Source organism: Felis catus, chromosome B1 (genome assembly GCF_018350175.1).
Source record: "Felis catus isolate Fca126 chromosome B1, F.catus_Fca126_mat1.0, whole genome shotgun sequence".
Lineage (NCBI taxonomy): Eukaryota > Metazoa > Chordata > Mammalia > Carnivora > Felidae > Felis > Felis catus.
The window spans coordinates 101227782-101246329 of NC_058371.1; the positions used below are offsets into that span (position 1 = coordinate 101227782).

The following is an 18548-nucleotide window of genomic DNA, read 5'->3' on the forward strand; positions in this document are numbered from 1 at the left end:
TCTCTCTCTGTCTCTCTCTGTCTCTCTCTCTCTCCCCCCCCCACCCCTCCCCTGCTCATGTACACACTCTCTCTCAAAAAAAAAAAAAAAAAAAAAAAAAGTTATAAAACTAAAAAGACCACAACAGGGCACAGTTCAGAGACAGATTCATATACACATAATTTAATATATGATAAACTTGTGATAATATATCACAAATCAATGAGGGAAGAAAGCACAGGCTGTTTAGTAGCTGACAAATGAATAATGGGAAAATTGGCTCATTGTGTGGATCCATAGGCATTGGGACTCTAATGAGTTTTCTTGGTAGACAACATTTCATACATGCTGTCTCAACTCATTGCTAGAGGAATTACACATGTCTTGTGCTACTTCACTGGGAGAGGACTCTTGGAAGTTTGTACCAGGCTTCCTCCACAACTTGCCCCATGAACCTTTTCCCTTTGCTAAAATCTACCTTGTATCCTTTGCATTGTAATAAATCAGAGCTGTCAGTATAACTATATGCTAAGTCCTGTGACTCCTGCTGGTGAAGCATCAAACTTGGGCATGGTCATAGGGATCCTGAATATGTAGATAAATATAAATGAATAATTGTATAAAACAATGTTATGAGGGGCGCCTGGATGCCTTGGTCAGTTAAGTATCCGACTTCGGCTCAGGTCATGATCTCACAGTCCGTGAGTTCGAGCCCCGCGTCGGGCTCTGTGCTGACAGCTCAGAGCCTGGAGCCTGTTTCAGATTCTGTGTCTCCCTCTCTCTCTGACCCTCCCCCATTCATGCTCTGTCTCTCTCTGTCTCAAAAATAAATAAACGTTAAAAAAAATTTTTTTTTAAACAATGTTTTGAGGGTAAAGAGAATCTAAGTGTTCCCAAAGTGTTTGAACAGTTCTATATTAATCTTTGATGAGCCAAGGAAATATAATATGTAAGATAAACACTAAAAAACAAGTTAAAATGTATAGCTAAAAAGATAACAAGAGGAAAATAAAATAATAAAAATACTTGCCTATTTCAAGAGAAAGCAAGACAAGGGTGGGGGACATAAAACAGATGGGACAAATAGAAGACAGGTTAAATCTAACTATTTAAGATAGTACCCAAATTTAAACGTAATATGTACTTGAATTGAGACAGCATTAGATGGATTAAAAAAATAAAACCCAAATTTGTGCTACTTACAAAAGACATGTTCTGAAAATATAAAGATAGAAAAGATTGAAAGTAAAAGAATAAAGAAATACCATGCAAACATAAAAATAAAATAATGCTGCTTTATCTACTATCAGACTTTAAGCAAGAGGTATTGCTAGATATTTCAGGATAATAAAAGGGTCAGTCCACCAAGAATGTATAAAATTCTAAATTAATACCTACTTAGTAACAAAAGTCTCACAATATAAAAAGCAAAATTAAGCACAGTGAAAGGAGAAATGGACAAATATGCAACCAAGTTACTTACAGACTTTAACACATTTCCCTCAGCAGCCCAAAATTACATATTTATAGATAGACATATTTACAAGATATAAAAACAAAATTAACCCACTTATCCTAATTGGCATATATAGAAAAAAATTTCCAAAATAATAAAATAGATTTCAAGTATAATTGGAAGATGTACCAAAAATGACACAGGCTGAGACACAAAGCAACTCTGTATATTTCAAGTAATAAAATCAGAAAGCATATGTTCTCTGACCACAGAATAGCAAAATCAGTAACAAAAAGACACCAAAAAAATACATAAATATTTAGAAATTAATCAATATATTTCCAAATAACTTATGGATCAAAAGAAAAAATCCAATAAAAATTGTAATTTTTAAAAACTAAATAATAATGAAAATATAACATGAAAATTTGTGGGATGCTGCTACTTAAAAAAATAGTAACAGGCATAATGCACATATTAGAAAAGAAAAAGGACTGAAGTCAATAAGGTCCTCATCTTCTAAAATGAACAATAAAATAAACCAAAAAAGAAAAACAGTAGGAGGGAAATAATAAAGAAGTTAATACAATAGAAAACAAACATACAAATAAAAAATATTAAAGCCAAGGGGCACCCTCGTGGCTCAGTTGGTTGGGCATCCGACTTCGGCTCAGGTCATGATCTCACAGCTTGAAAGTTCAAGCCCCGCGTTGGGTTCTGTGCTGACAGAACCTGGAGCCTGCTTAGGATTCTGTGTTTCCCTCTCTCTCTGCTCCTCCCCTGTTTGTGCCTGTGCATGCTCTCTTTCTCTCTCTCAAAAATAAATAAACATTAAAAGCTAAAGTTTATTCTCTGAAAAGGCTAATAAAACTGAGAAAACTCTGGCATATGAATCAAGGCAATGTGAAAGAAGGCACACACTACCAATATCAATGTTGAAATAGGAGACATCACTACAGAACCTACAGATATTGAAAAGCTAACAAGATACCAGGAATAATCTTATAGCAAATAATAAGAAATTTCATATGAACAAATTTCTAGGAGAAATCTTACCAAAACTAACATGCAAACAAAAAAAAGTACATAACTGAATATTCCAATAACTATTAAATAAATTAATTCTGTAATTAAAACTTTAACCACAGACAAAATTCCAAACACAAATGGCTCCACTGGAAAACGCTACTATTTAAGGATGAATATAATACTAAGCTTACAAAAACTCTTCCAGAGAAAAAATAAACAATTCCTAAATTGACTCATAAGGCCAGCAAAACCTTGTTCCTCAAATCTGAGGAGTGTATTATGTGAAAAAAAAAAAAAAAAAAACAAACAAACGAATCTCTCTCATGGACATAGGTACAAATATCCTAAACAAAACATCAGTAAAAATGTAAATATATAAATAAAGGATTATACATCATGACAAGATGGTTATGTTCCAAGAATATGAGGTTGGTTTCATATTTGAAAATCAATCAACACCTTCTCCACATTAATAGAAGAGAAACAATAGGATTACTCAATAGACACAGATAATATGATAAAAAATCAATATTAATTATAAAACAAACTAGGAATAGAAAGAAATTCTTTACCAGATTAGCTGCAAAAAACATAGAGTGAGTATAATTCCTAACTGGAAAATATTAGAAACTTTCTCCCTAGGATAAAGAATGAGATAAGAACAACTATTGTTACTGCTTATGTTAAATACTATGTTAGAAACCATAACCAGTGCAATAAAGCAAGAACAAGAAATAATAAGTGTAGAGATTAAAAAGAATGAAATAAAACTGTCATTATCAGCAGACTGTATACATGTAAAGTTATGTAACATCATATACATAGAAAACTCAAAGAATCTACATACACACTATTAAAATAAGTGAATTTAGCAAGGCAGGTAGACACAAAGTCAATACACAAAAATTTATTTTTCCTAGGTAACAGCGAAAAAAACAATTATAAAGTGAAGTTTTGATGGCATTTTTAACTGCATTTAAAAAAACCTAAATACCTAAGAATAAATATAACGTACATTTATGCAAGACTTCACAAAAAGCTATGAGAGAAATTAAAGATTTAAAATAAGTGAAGAGATCTACCATGTTCATGGATTGCAAAGTTAGCCTTTGAACTCTCCTCAGATTGATCTAGAGATTTAAAATTTTCAGTCAAAGTTCAGTTTAGGGTGAAGGGAGCCTACCAAACTGATTTTTCAAGTTACAAGCAAATGTAAAGGGTCGAGAATAGTCAAGACAAAATTGATGAAGAAAAAAGAAATTAAGGCTTTTAATAAAGCTGATGTGATTAAAATCATTTCCGTATTTTACACAAGGATAAAGAGAGATCAAGGAAACAGAACAGAGGATTCAGAACAAACTCAAACTCTTGATTTATGACAAAGGTACCAATGCAGAGTAGGAAGGACAGATTGTCATTTCATTAACTGGTCTGGTACAACTTATTATCTACATAGAAAAAGTGAGTCAATTATAGATGGTAATGTGAAAGGTAAGACAATAAAACATCTTTACAATGAAAGAAGATAATATAAAATATTCATGACAGTGGAACTGACATAGATTTCTCAAAGAGGATTCAAAAATCACTAGCCACAAAGGAAAGTACTGATAAACAGGATTGGTTATATTTTTATATATATCATAACAAATATGTAATAGTTACAAACTTCTGTTCCTCCAAAAACTATATGAAGAAAACAAAAATTAGGGTGGAAGGTAGGAAGCCATTTTAAATACACACACACACACACACACACACACACACACACACACACACACACACATCTCTGAAGGTCTCATAACCAAATTATCCTAAGAATTCCTACAAATCAATTAATCAAAATTTTTTTTTAAAGAGCAACACAAGAGAAAAATTGAATAGATATTTGAATAGGCATGTCACAGAGGATATCTAAATAGACAACACATACATAAAAAGGTAATCAACATAAGTCATCAGAAAAATAAAACCAAAATGCAGCAATTAAAAACACACCAAATGTCAGAAAGGATGAGATGATACTTGAATTTTCACACACTAATGTGAAAGAGTTATTTGATATAATCACCACAGAAAACTTTTCACAATACTTATTAACGAGAACAAATACATATCCTGTAACTCAACAATTCCACTACTAGGTATATTGCAAGGAGAAATATGTACCTTTGTGAATCTAAAGATACATGCAAGAATATTCACAGCATTATCACTCGTAACATTTATACAGTAGAATACAGAAATAAAAATGAGCTATTGCTAGCAGAATAAAATGACAAAACTCTTATACCATATTATGAGTGAAGGAAGACAACACAAAAAGGCGAAACTAATCTATGGTATTAGAAGCCAGAAGAGTCGTTGCTTTTTGGGTTGAGGTGAGAAGTAGTGTATGGGAGAAGATCTGATGGTGGTTCCAGGGCACCAGTAAGGCTTTCTATCCTGGCTTGAGTAGTGGTTACATGAGTGTATTCACCTTGGAAAATTCATGGATCTTATAATTTATACATTTTTCTGTACATATGTCATATTTGAGAAAGGAGTTTTCTTTTTTAAATTAGATTATGTAAAAAGTGAAGCAAAAGGAAAATAAAACTACAAATAAAGCTACAACATAGAAGCTGGTTGAAATAACACTAAAAGCTGGTAATTTCAGAAATTACAAATTTAAGTCTAAAGTGACTGACTTTAGGGGTGCCTGGGTGGTTCAGCTGGTTAATTGTCCAACTCTTGATTTCAGCTCAGATCATGATCTTCCTGTCATGAGATCAAGCCCCATGTGGGGCTCGGTGCTGGACATGCAGCCTGCTTAAGCTTCTCTCTCTCCCTCTCCCTCTGCTCTCCCCAACTTGTACAGGCACTCTCTCAAAAAAATAAAGTGATTAACTTCAAATCTAAGAAACCATATATATCTATTCATACACAAAACACACACACACACAAAATGAACTTTACCCCTTAGTATTTCACTGCTAAAGCATGAATGTAATAATTTTTATTTAGAGCACTTTATCAGAATAATTAAAACCATGATGACAAAGTAAATCAGTAAAAAAGATTCTGTGAATTGTTTATACAGAAGCCTTAATCAGTCTTAGTATCAGTGAGGACTTACTAAAAGTTGATTTTGTGCAAAATATACTACTTTGCAAAATATGGATTGTGGGGCGCCTGGGTGGCGCAGTCGGTTAAGCGTCCGACTTCAGCCAGGTCACGATCTCACGGTCCGTGAGTTCGAGCCCCGCGTCGGGCTCTGGGCTGATGGCTCAGAGCCTGGAGCCTGTTTCCGATTCTGTGTCTCCCTCTCTCTCTGCCCCTCCCCCGTTCATGCTCTGTCTCTCTCTGTCTCAAAAATAAATAAACATTGGAAAAAAAAAATTAAAAAAAAAAATGGATTGTATATATGATTTATAGTCCTCACAATGAGTTTTTATTTGTCAGAATATGTTTACACAAATGGGTGTTTGATATGGGAGCAGGGGTGAGAAAGAAGAAAAGAACAGGACTTGAGGAGAGATAAAAGCATTCCTTATGTTTAAACTGAAAGTATTTTTATTTTTTTTTTAATTTTTATTTATTTCTGAGTGATAGAGAGAGACACAGCATGATCAGGGGAGGGGCAGAGAGAGAGGGAGACACAGAATCTGAAGCAGGCTCCAGGCTCTGAGCACTCAGCACAGAGCCTGATGTGGGGCTCGAACTCACAAAGTGTGAGATCATGACCTCAGTTGTACGTTTAACCAACTGAGCCACCCAGCCCCCCCCTTTTTTTTATAAATATTTAAATTTTGTTTAATATTTATTTTTGAGAGAGACTGAGAGAGAGACAGAGTACAAGCAGGGTAGTAGTGGCAGAGACACACAGAATCTGAAGCAGGCTCCAGGCTCTGAGCTCTCAGCCCAGAGCCCAAAGCAAGGCTCAAATCCACGAGCTATGAGACCATCACCTGAGCTGAAGTCAGTTAACCAACTGAGTCACCCAAGCGCCTCCAACTAAAAGTATTAAAAAAAAAAAAAAAAAATTCTCAATAAGACAAGCACTATGCTGTACCTGCATTACCTATTTGCCAACTCAGTTACAGTTCATACTAAAGCAAAGCAACTATCAAAATATTCTATCATAAAGCCACTTAGAAAATATATATGCATTGACCACAAGTTACTCTTTCATAGGCACTCTTCTTCAAAATCAATTCATCTATTCACTCACTCAAAATATTCACTGAGTACCTCCTAAACATAAAGTATTCAACAAATATATTGAGCTCTTACATGTGAGAGTACACAAGAACAAGAAGCAGATACGCCTCTCATAGTGCTAACAATCTAATAGAGAAGACACATAACAATTACTACAAACTGTGTCAAGTACTTAGACATGCAAAGAACAAAATGGTACAAAAATACATGTCTGAGACATCTAACCCAGTTTTGTGGGATTAGTAACAGTTAAGAGTTAGACAACCCTCACAGAAATCATTTAGCATATTCTTTACTTCACAAATGAAGACAGAGAAAAATGTGTGCCCAACTTCAAGTCATTAGACCTGAAAAATGACTTGATATTAAACTGGTAACATGAGAACTGGGGCCACAGAGGCAGAAAGGTACTAAAGGCAGAGGGAATAGCATATACAAAGACCTTTGGGGGCGCTGGGGTAGCTTAGTTGGTTAAGCATCCAACTTTGGCTCAGGTGATGATCTCAGGGTTCATGAGTTCAAGCCCTGCATCAGGCTCTGTGCTGACAGCTCAGAGCATAGAGCCTGCTTCAGATTCTGTGTCTCCCTCTCTTTCTGCCCCTTCTCATTCACACTCTGTGTCTCTCACTCTCAAAAATAAATAAACATTTTAAAAAAACAACAAAAAACAAAGGCCTTTGGACAAGAATGAGTATAATCTGAGAGATTATAAGACACTGTTGAACAATAAAAGACAAAATCCCTGTCCTTAAAAGAGTTCACACTTAAAAATATAAAAGAACATGTTTTAAATAAACCTAAATCCAGCTCTATTAATTTATTTGTAGATAGTGAGAAGATAAAAAATAGCACTGTCAGAAATGGAAAAAGAATAATGGAAAATTACAGATTTGCGAAAGCTAAAAAAAGCTTAAGGGATCCAAGAAATTCCTGCCATAGGCCTTCAGATTCTTTCCCAATCTAAGGTTGCATGATTCTAGACTCTATATAGAGCTACTCTACTTTATACAAATGCTATTTGATAATAATGTCCAAGTTGAAACAGAATTTATATGAATTAAATGTTAAATGTATATCAGAGCTTACAAAAATTAAAGATCCCTGGAGCTATCATATTAATGCAACCAATTCTCTGTGGTCCTAGATCTGCCTCTAGCTCAGGTGTCACTTTACATAAAACTTCACCTCTTTGGTCATCTGTTATCTCACTTAGTATTAAATGGAAAAAATAAAATCTATTTTATATAAATTATTTTTTCAGCTTTTAAAATGTTTATTGGACATCAACCATTCTTAATGAGGCCATATTAGAATCTATGCCAAGAAATTAAGTTTTTAAAAACACATGTATTTTTATAAACCAGAAGTAAACAATTAACTAGAGGAGCAAATGGACACATGTACACCATCAGTGACTATAGCTTAGGGCAAGCAATCTATGACATTTCCTTTCCTTACTAAGTTTAAAGTTAATTTTTAAAATGTAAACAAAAACAGAAGCAATACGTCTATGTTCTTAAAAAACACAACTTTGAGACAAAAACAGGTGTAGCTAATTAAACAATAAATTTGTCATTTTGTTTTAATTATTTTATTTTCCAACGCTCTCAAAACTTTTGAGAATGGAAAACAAGACACAATAAAAAAAAGTCAAAATGCTTCAGGCAATCCTAATACCAACACATTCTTTCCAGTCTAAAACATGTTCTTCCCTTAAGCCCCACATCACTGTCCAGATATAATCATTTCTGGACAAGAACAATTATTCTACATTCATGTTCTTCAAAACCATCTGCTCCAGATTCAATCAACAAACATCATCTCGCCCCACACATATGGAATCTAACAATTTTATACTCTATGCTGACTAAATTATATTATTTTTGAGACTCTGCATTTAAGTTGCTTCACTGGAAGCTAACAATGAACTTAAACTGATCACAGGGCTAATGCTTTTCAGAATTACCACCTACCCTACAGACATTTAATTATGTGAAAAAGTAACATGAAACAAGGCATCTGGATCTCAGATTTGAATTGTAAAAGTTGAACATAAAATTTTCTCAGGCACATGAAGACTAAAAGCAACTATAACAAAATCTATGTCTCCTTTTTTAACACATATTTTCTTCAAAATATCCAAACTACAGACAATTTCTGTTTTATCTGGAGTCTTTACTCTCCCTCAACTTAATATTAAGTATAGACAAGGTGATAAGTATCACTTGATATATCACTGGGAGAGTTCCATTTCTCACTGCTTGTTAATAGAAAAGAAATCAAACAAAACCCTCAAAGAAGGTATTGTGGTTCTTGCTTTATTTATATTTCAAGTGTTTGGTGTAATGTAAGCTGCCTGCAGAAGCCAGGTCTATTCTGAGGCCACTATCACTTTCAAAAGTTGTTTTTAAATGTAATGGCACTACAGAAGGCACACTGGTCTCAAGACCCGAATCCTGGGCCAAGATTTCACTCACTGCTTGAGCCTTGATAGATCACATAGTCTATCCTCATCTGTGAAATAAGGAAATGTACTAAATGATTTCTGAGAAGGTCTAGTTCTAAAATGTCAGGATTAATTCACTTCACTAGTCCCAGGTTTAACAAACTTTCCTGAAAATATAGCTTTTAGTTCCAAATTTTTAATGTCAAATTATTCACTTACTTGGCTTACCAAGCTTATTAAAATGCTGACTTAAAAAAAAAAGGGGGCGCCTGGGTGGCTCAGTCAATTGGGCATCTAACTTCAGCTCAGGTCATGATCTCATGGCTTGTGAGTTTGAGCCCCACGTTGGGCTCTGTACTGACAGCTTGGAACCTGAAGCCTGCTTTGGATTCTATGTGTCCCTCTCTCTCTACCCCTCCCCATTCACACTCTGTCTCTCTCTCTCCTTCAAATATAAATAAACATTATAAAAAAAAAAAAAAAGATAGTTGACTACAGTACAATTCTTCTGCCAAGACAAGTTGAAGATCTATGGCTTGGTAGACTAGAGCAAGGCCCAGATCAGAAAGAAGGAACCAGGAAGATACTGATGGAATATAACCTGATCTGGTTTTGACCTGAGGAGGAAAAGACGGCACAGATGTGGCAAAGGCAGAGGGCAGGCCTACTATATCATCCCTTTTTTATGGAAGGTACAAAACTCTAATAACATTAAAATTGAAAAAGTAATTCACAAGGACTATCTCTGTTCCCTCAACTTTCAATCACCCCTCAATTTATTGCAGTCTAGGAGCTAGCAATAGGATCCTACTAGAACTACTCTCTTCTAAGGCCATGAAGACTTCCCAGGTTAGAAACTAAGCAACTGATGTCACTGTGGTCAGTCTCCAATACTGTTGTGTTCCTAGCTCCACTACTTATCTCCTGTGTGATCTTGCGAGCGTTCCTTAAGCTCTCAGACCGAAGTCTCCTCACCTATAAAACGAAGATAACTTTGTAAGGGATGCAGTGAGTAAAACATGCATTAATACATGTAAGGCACTTCAAACAATGGCTGACACAATGGATTATTGGTAACTAATACAACACTATTTCTAATTACTTCCTCTCTGAAATCTTCCCTTATTTGAGTCAACACTTTTTCAGTTCTCTTTCCAATTCTCTAGCCACTTGCCAGTCCCTGCTCTCTCTTCATTATCATTCTAAAACCTCCCTGATGAATCACAAACACCCAACACACTGTACTGTAATTATCTGTTACTCTGCAGTACTTCCTTAGGCATCTTGAGCCCTAAGAAGAGAGGGCCCAGGGCTGCCTTGTTCACTGGGGCAGCCCCAGCACCCAGTGCAGTGTATGGCTGAATAAATAAATAAATGAATGAACTCCAGTCACTCTAAGCGATTTCATTCATTTCAATGGCTTCAGTCACCATCTAATTGCTGACAACTCCCAAATCTAACCAAGGCTCTCTTCATCCCCAAAACCTACAATTCAAATCCTGCACCTCAGACAATGTAAATATAACAAAGGATGGAGGACCCAGTGAGCAGGAGATGATATCACAATAGTCCAGATAAGAGCAATGGAAACAGCTGTTTTTTTTTTTTTTAAAGCTCTAATTCTGAATAAATTTTGAAAATCAAGCTTACAGGATCTGACAAAGAAAGAGTAAAATAAATAAATAATAACTCTTAGAAATATCTTATTTAGATAGACTTATTTTACTTTTGTGATTGCTTTAATTAGGAAGAAAAACTTTCCTCAAGTTTCCTACTTTTATACTCTTGGCAAGACAATTAAGAAAACTTTCCACTAGTGAAGTATTTGGTATACATCACTGAGAATTTAAATAGAATAAAAACTACCACCTGTTTTTCTGAAACAAACCATTCAGCTCCAGTCCTTTCAAATAAAAAGCAAAAGTAATATTAAGATATTCAATTCACTGACCAACAACAAAAAAATCCATCTTTTATATAAAATCCAAAGTATTTATGCAGTAGTTTTTCCCAGCATCACAAGTAAAACTATCATTACATATCAGAATTACAAAACATAAGAGAAAATTCATTGTTTCATGAGATTTTGTACTGCATAATTACTGCTTATTTATCCAGCTACAATAATAAAGACATGATCCATTAGAAACTGCATTAATGATAATGATAATTGTAATATACAGTACATCGACTTAATTTTGTTGCTCTACTACTGGCCTGCAGCAGACTCACACGCTGGGGAGGGAGGGGAGGGAAGAGATTGTGACTCCGCCTATGTATGATATGAAAGCTCCCAAATTCAGCAAGGAAATCTGGCAGGGAGGGGACCCAAAACAAGCTGTAACACACTATCTCTAGTTTACATTTTTTTTTTTTAATGTTTATTTATTTTGAGAGAGAGAAACAGAGCATGAGCAGGGAGGGGCAGAGAGAGAGGGAGACACAGAATCTGAAACAGGCTCCAGGCTCTGAGCTGTCAGCACAGAGCTGCTCGAACCCACGAACCATGAGATCATGACCTGAGCTGAAGTAGGATGCTTAACTAACTGAGCCTCCCAGGCGCCCCTCTAGTTTACATTTCTTATTGATGGGCAAGACATTTACTGATCCACATTCAGGAAAAACTACTTCTCTTTCAAGGTAAAGGATTCTGCCAGATTTCCCTAACATCTCTTGTATTAGGATAACCAAGAATATTTCATAAAACACCAGTATTGCTAAAACCCAAATAATCTTCTCTCAGAGAAATGCACACACACAAAATATGAGTTGTTTTTTTTTTTTTAAAGAGAGAAAGCAACACTTAACCAAGGGTCTGTAAAATCATAACTACGGCAGCCAGACCACATTTTTAAACCTCATAAGAACACTTAAAAAAAATATATCCTAGTTAGCAGGTGAGAAAACAATTCAAGAAATTAAATGGGTAGTGTAGCATCTGAATCTACAACTCACCACAAGCTTTCCACAAAACCCTATTAGCTCCCTGGACTTTATTTAAAACTACTAAATTTTTGCACAATCAATATTTTTATTCTAACTTAGACAACAACATTGGCAGAACTCAAAAAATGGTGGAAAAATTGAGAAAAATCCTTTTATAAGAGCTGGACTGTTACATACTTGGTGCATAGCAGATCCTCCATAAATTGCTGTTGAAATAGCTAGTGAAGGGTAGGAGAGGAGAGTAATAGATATAAGTATCTCAGAACTCTGGTACAAGACAGATAAAATTTTCCATCTCAAAAAAAGTTATGTTATAGTAATTAGACTCAGTGTTATTACTAGACCTACTTAAGTGTAATAATGACAAAATCATTGTTTAAATAAGAGTTTTAATTCTTCCTGTGATATTATCTTATCAAGGCCCAAATATTTGGTATGAACATGTTGAAATGATATGTAATCAACATGGATGCTAAAGATAAATTCTTAGAATGTGAAGCAAGTACTTCCTTTCACTGTAAACAAAACGACTGAGTTCACTTCTTGAAGAAATCAAGCTCTATTTATATTCACTCTCCTGAAATGGCACAGGCAGCCATAGAAGGACAAGTTTATAATAAATCCCTATATTTGGAAAACATTGTTGCTAAGCATCTTCTAACATTCAGCAGAGTTTATATAATTCATGTCTCTGCTACACAATTAACATTTCATGTTTTCCAAAAAAGTGTGGTATGCTGATCTATGTTGTTAATTTAAAACATTATAAATTTTGAGGGAATTAATAAAAGGCTAATGCAACTAATTAATTAGAAAGGCAGCCTAATCCTAGGAAGAATACAAACATAGACATTAAATGTCAGGATGTGTCAGAGTGGAGCTTGTAAACAACTTGTCCACTTGAGATAAAACATTTCAAAATGCAGCTGCTCTTTGCTTAAAAAGGTGAGCTACAAAACATTAGGCTTTTGGACAAGTCACAACATATCAAACCACACTCTAGCTCAAAACTTAATTATAAAAAATATATATAACATTTGAAAATAAGTTTCACACCCAGTCCTCAACATTAAACATTATATCTGCTCAGATAAAAGATCGAAGTGTTGAAAGCAACACTACTGTAGTATTTCCAACTTTCATATTCATTATGAAGACAAAGTTAAAAGATACAGAAAATATTTAATAACACTGGAATAAAAGATTAGAACAATTGAGATAAACATTTTAGAAGATGTAGTATCACTCTTACAAACTATGGAATAGCTTATAAACCTATCCTCTGGAAAAGTATGCACATCTCTATATTCTATAGGGACTTAGATCTTTTGTATTAACATCCCACAAACAATAACCTTTAGATTACAAAAACAATGGGAAACATAATCCACTTAGGTTATATGAAATTATGAATCGTTTCAATCTATGCTATTATTAGACATCTGTGCACCACTCTTTGTTAAAATTGGCAAGGATTCCCTGACTAGAAGGCAGTCCAGGAAGAAGGAAAACCATCAGACAGCCAATGCACAAAAAACGCAAATACACAGGTCCACAATCTTAAGCAAGCAAACATTCTAGGAAAAACATATGTATTTTTATTTGTATTCTTAACTGTTAATTCTTAACTGTTTCCTTATTTGTCACTTTTCTTTCAGAATTGTCATTTTTAAGTTTTATTCAGAACCATTATACATACCTACAAGACAAATTTGGACACTTATTTTCTCCTAGAGTGAGAGTTATTGATACAGTTTGGAACAGTTCGTTACTATCATATAAAAACTGTGGGAAAAATCCAACACCATCAGAGGTAGTCAGAGATTTACAGTCTCTAAATTTATCCAGTTATTTAACCAGTTACAGAGAATCTCAAAAAGTCAGAGAGTTGGTGGATTAAGATCAGTGCTTCTCAAATGGCAGCCCTTAGACTCACAGCAATGATATCACCTACAACTTGATAGAAATGCAAATTCTTGGGTCCCACCTGGACCTAATGAACTAGTAGGATAGGGCCCAGAAGTGTGTTTTAACAAGCTCTACACATGATTCTTGCACAGGTTTAAACTGGAGAACCACTGGCCTAAATGATTCAGAATACTCGCTCACAGGCAACTACAAAACTGGCTGCTTCAAAATCAATTGGGAAACATAAATACTGGCTCCAGTTCTCTACTTCCCTTAATTAAATATGGAGAGGGAATGTGTGTGTGTAGCTCCCCAGGTGAACCTGATGCATAATGAGGCTTAAGAACCAATGTCCTAAGTCAGCGGCTTTTAAAATGTAGTCCCCAGACCAACAGCATCAGCTGGGAACTTGTGAGAATTCACAGGCACTGACTGGCCAGGACTGAATCAGAAACTCTGGGAGTGGGTGGGGCACACCCACCAAGGTTTTACTAAGTTCTCCAAGTGATTTTGATATATAATAAAATCTGAGAACCTCTGCTCCAAGTGATCCGTCCTGAAGTGGGGACATATGAAATGTATATGGATTTCATGGAAAAGAATACATAATAGAAAGAGACAAAATTAACTATGTACTCATGAATACATCTCCTGGAGCTAGACTCTCTCACTGTTCTCACAAATCTGGAAGTTAAAGTGCCTTACTTCCCAGCTATGCCAGTGGACATTCTCAAGCTGTCCACCTAAGCACAGTACAACTGGTGAATAATGAAACTGCCTCCTGAAAAGCACAGGTTTTAAATAAAATATAAAGTCCATAGCCAGAGCCACAGCTAAGAAAGCTTGTCAGTGGGAAGTCAAAAATGGACTGGAATTTTCAAGAAAATAGCAGTTATTTAAGGATTCACAGAACACTTTGTTTACTGCTACTTATAAAGGTAGCAATAACCACATGGAGTTGTTTCCTCAGCACAGACAGGGATTTCTGAAGACAATAGAGGAGATGGGGAGATGAATCTCACAGGTGTTTAAAAACAAAACTGATTTGGGGCGCCTGGGTGGCGCAGTCGGTTAAGCGTCCGACTTCAGCCAGGTCACGATCTCGCGGTCCGTGAGTTCAAGCCCCGCGTCAGGCTCTGGGCTGATGGCTCAGCGCCTGGAGCCTGTTTCCGATTCTGTGTCTCCCTCTCTCTCTGCCCCTCCCCCATTCATGCTCTGTCTCTCTCTGTCCCAAAAATAAATAAATGTTGAAAAAAAAAAATTTAAAAACAAAACTGATTCAACTCTCAGGTTAATAAACATTTTTATTACTCAAGGGGAGTGGGGTGGTAATTAACTCTCATTAAGTCTCCCAGCTTTCACATACTCTTATCAGATCAAATACTTACTGAGCACTTACTATGTACCAGCAATTATTAACACTACCTCCAAATATTAAGGTATTATCTTGATTCTTTTTTAAAAAAACAGTGATTCTAGGGGGTACCTGGATAGCTCAGTCAGTTGGGCATCTGACTTCAGCTCAGGTCAAAATCTCACAGTTCATGGGTTTGAGCCCCGGGTGAGGCTCTGTGCTGACAGCTCAGAGCCTGGAGCCTGCTTCGAATTCTGTGTCTCGCTCTCTCTCTGCCTCTCTCCCACTCATGCTCTCTCTCTCTCTCTCTCTCTCTCTCTCTTTCTCTCTCAAAAATAAACATTAAATAATTTTTTTTCTTTTTTTTTTTTTTATATTTACTTATTTTTGAGACAGAGAGAGACAGAGCATGAACGGGGGAGGGTCAGAGAGAGGGAGACACAGAATCTAAAACAGGCTCCAGGGCCCGACGCGGGGCTCGAACTCACGGACCGTGAGATCGTGACCTGAGCCGAAGTCGGCCGCTCAACCGACTGAGCCACCCAGGCACCCCTAAATAATTTTTTTTAAATAAAAACAGTGATTCTAACTTTGTGTATAATTCTTTTTTTAAATTTTTTTTTAACCTGTATTTATTTTTGAGAGAGAGAGAGAGAGCATGAAAAGGAGAGGGAGGCACAGAATCCAAAGCAGGCTCCAGGCTCTGAGGTGCCAGCACAGAGCCTGACGCGGGGCTTGAACTCACAAATTGCGAGATCATGACCTGAGCCAAAGTCGGTCACTTAACTGACTGAGCCACCAGGTTGCCCCACTTTGTGTATAATTCTAAGGTCAATGTAATGATTGCAACTGCTTCTATTTGCCCAAGGAAACTACATGTTTGAAAAAAAAAAAAAAAAAAACAGTTCAAACTTCCCTAGGTAGTAGTCATTTTAAAAGACTGAAACCCATTCAAATTATTTTCTAATAACATCTAAATTTAGGTAGGAGACAACATTAAGTGTTCAATTCTTTTTATTTATAACTAAGTAGTTCAAATTTACCATACAGCTGGGTTTATTCTTCCTATGCTCAATATACACATTGTAATATATGGGAATACCCCTGGGTGTTCAATATGTGGGATACATTTATGCCTATTCTATAGCACTCGGAGTATAATTCTACTATTTTTAACGCTGAGTTTTAGAGCTGTTTTATCTTTCCTTCTGAGTTGTACTATTAGCCAAATTTATAATTTACTCATGCCAAATCCATAGTCAGAAATTATAAAATTGTTTCAATGAGAAAATACAGTTAACTTCACAACCAACCTTAGTCTGCTTTGTGTCATTATTTCTAAGAACACCATAGGAGAAAGCCCCAACTAATCACTTAAATTTCAGTTATTCAGACAAACAGGTACAAAAGAGAAGACAACAAAGGGCAGAAAGGCCAGACAGATGTATGAAGAAAGTAGTTAATGAGGCCAGGCCATATTTAGTGAGTAACTTGGTTATTTCTTTATTATTTTCCCCCTTCCTTTTTCTAATCCTTCCTATCCTTTCGTTGGTCCACCCCCCCCCCCCGCCCCATTTCTTTCTTGTTTTCCCTTTTACCTAGGGGATGTTATATTTACAAGGGCACTTAGATACCATCTACCACAACCCCCTCAATCTACAAATGGGGAAAACTAAGACTCAGATAAGGCAAAGAACTTGACCAAAGTCTGTCCAACCCTCAAAATCCATTTTCTACTATATCCCCTGTCTCTTTAGAAAAACGCGTTGCAAAAACATTCTAGTACACTGTTCTTAAACCTTATTCTGCTAGGTAAGGAATGATGCTACATAATACAACATACACTAGTATTTAAGGCAGTATATACAAAACCACATATTTTCCCTACACTCTAATTATAATGCTAATCTTTTAAAAATTACTTTCTCATAAACCGATTCATTGCTAGATTGGAGGGAAAAAGATAAATTCAATACTTACAATTTGAAATTACTATTAAGTCACATTAACATAAGTTAATATTCATTTACTATTTGTATGTACCACATATGTCCCACATACATACATACATACATACATACATATATGTACATAACTTCAGGTTGGAGGCCCCTCTCCATCCCACCTTCTGACCCTTTCACAACTTTTTCATTTAAATGTATGAAACCTACATTTCATTTAAATGTAACGTCAGAACTCTCAAATCTTCTTGTCATTTTCCTGAAGTTCTTGGGGGTACCACACAGCCTACAAAAGCAGATGGTCCTATTTACAACTGTATGTATGTAAATTACATTATCACAATTCCCTTTAATGTCTCAGGACACAACTTAATTTCTGGACTATTCTAACTTGTGAAATTAAAACTTAAATCATATAACCACAGCATTCCTTTCCCCACAGAAGTTACTACATTCTCCAAAGTTTTAGGAGTACATATACCACTGTGTTAAGTAGTTGTTCACAAATCCCTTTCCTTTATCATATTGTGTGTTTCTGGACAGCAAGAATCCCAGAACCTTCTAGAATGCATGAATGTATTAGAAAGTCAAAAAAAATGCTTGATAAAAGATACTGAAGAATGAATCCTCGTCGAGATGGGAAAGTCCAAAGCAATGCCTACATAGTAATTCAGACTCTTCATTATAACCTAATAGAATAAAGGAAGCAAAGTTATCCACACTGACACTTCTGCTTCTTGATCACTAGGGAATTCACTTCCATGACTACACCCACCATTTCTTGTGAAGCACAAGAAACTAGATAGAAAGGGATCTGTCCTAGACCATAATGTACCAAAAGAATGTTTAGTCTCCCCCAGTTATGCATCCTCTATCATGGAAATTGTGACAATGATCAAATAGAATAAAAGCTGATTTTCTCCACCAAAAGTAAGATACTCAAGGACCCCTAAAAATCTCTTCCAAGTTTTCTTTTCCAACCTGTTTTGTTCTATATTCTCTTCCCTGCAATACCGAGCAAGATTAGAAAGATAAAAGGACTAATGGAAGGGTCTTAAAAGCCTAATACCTTAGATGTAAGCGTGAATCAATAATGTGAAAGTAAAAGTTACCATATTTCTATACTAAAACTCTAAAGTTCCAACTAAAAATTTAATTTCTTTCATTAGTATGTAAACGGGCTAAACTTTCTTTAAAACACCTTTTGAAAACGTTGGATCAGTCACAAACTGGAATGAGAGAGTACAACAAATGAAAAAATTCCTT

The 18548-nt window shown here is 35.5% G+C and overlaps 1 protein-coding gene across 9 annotated transcripts in view; it reads right to left on the reverse strand.

Moving 5' to 3' along the window:
* SPATA5 (spermatogenesis associated 5) overlaps positions 1-18548 on the reverse strand; it is a 370044-nt gene that overhangs the window by 331746 nt on the left and 19750 nt on the right. The window lies entirely within an intron of this gene.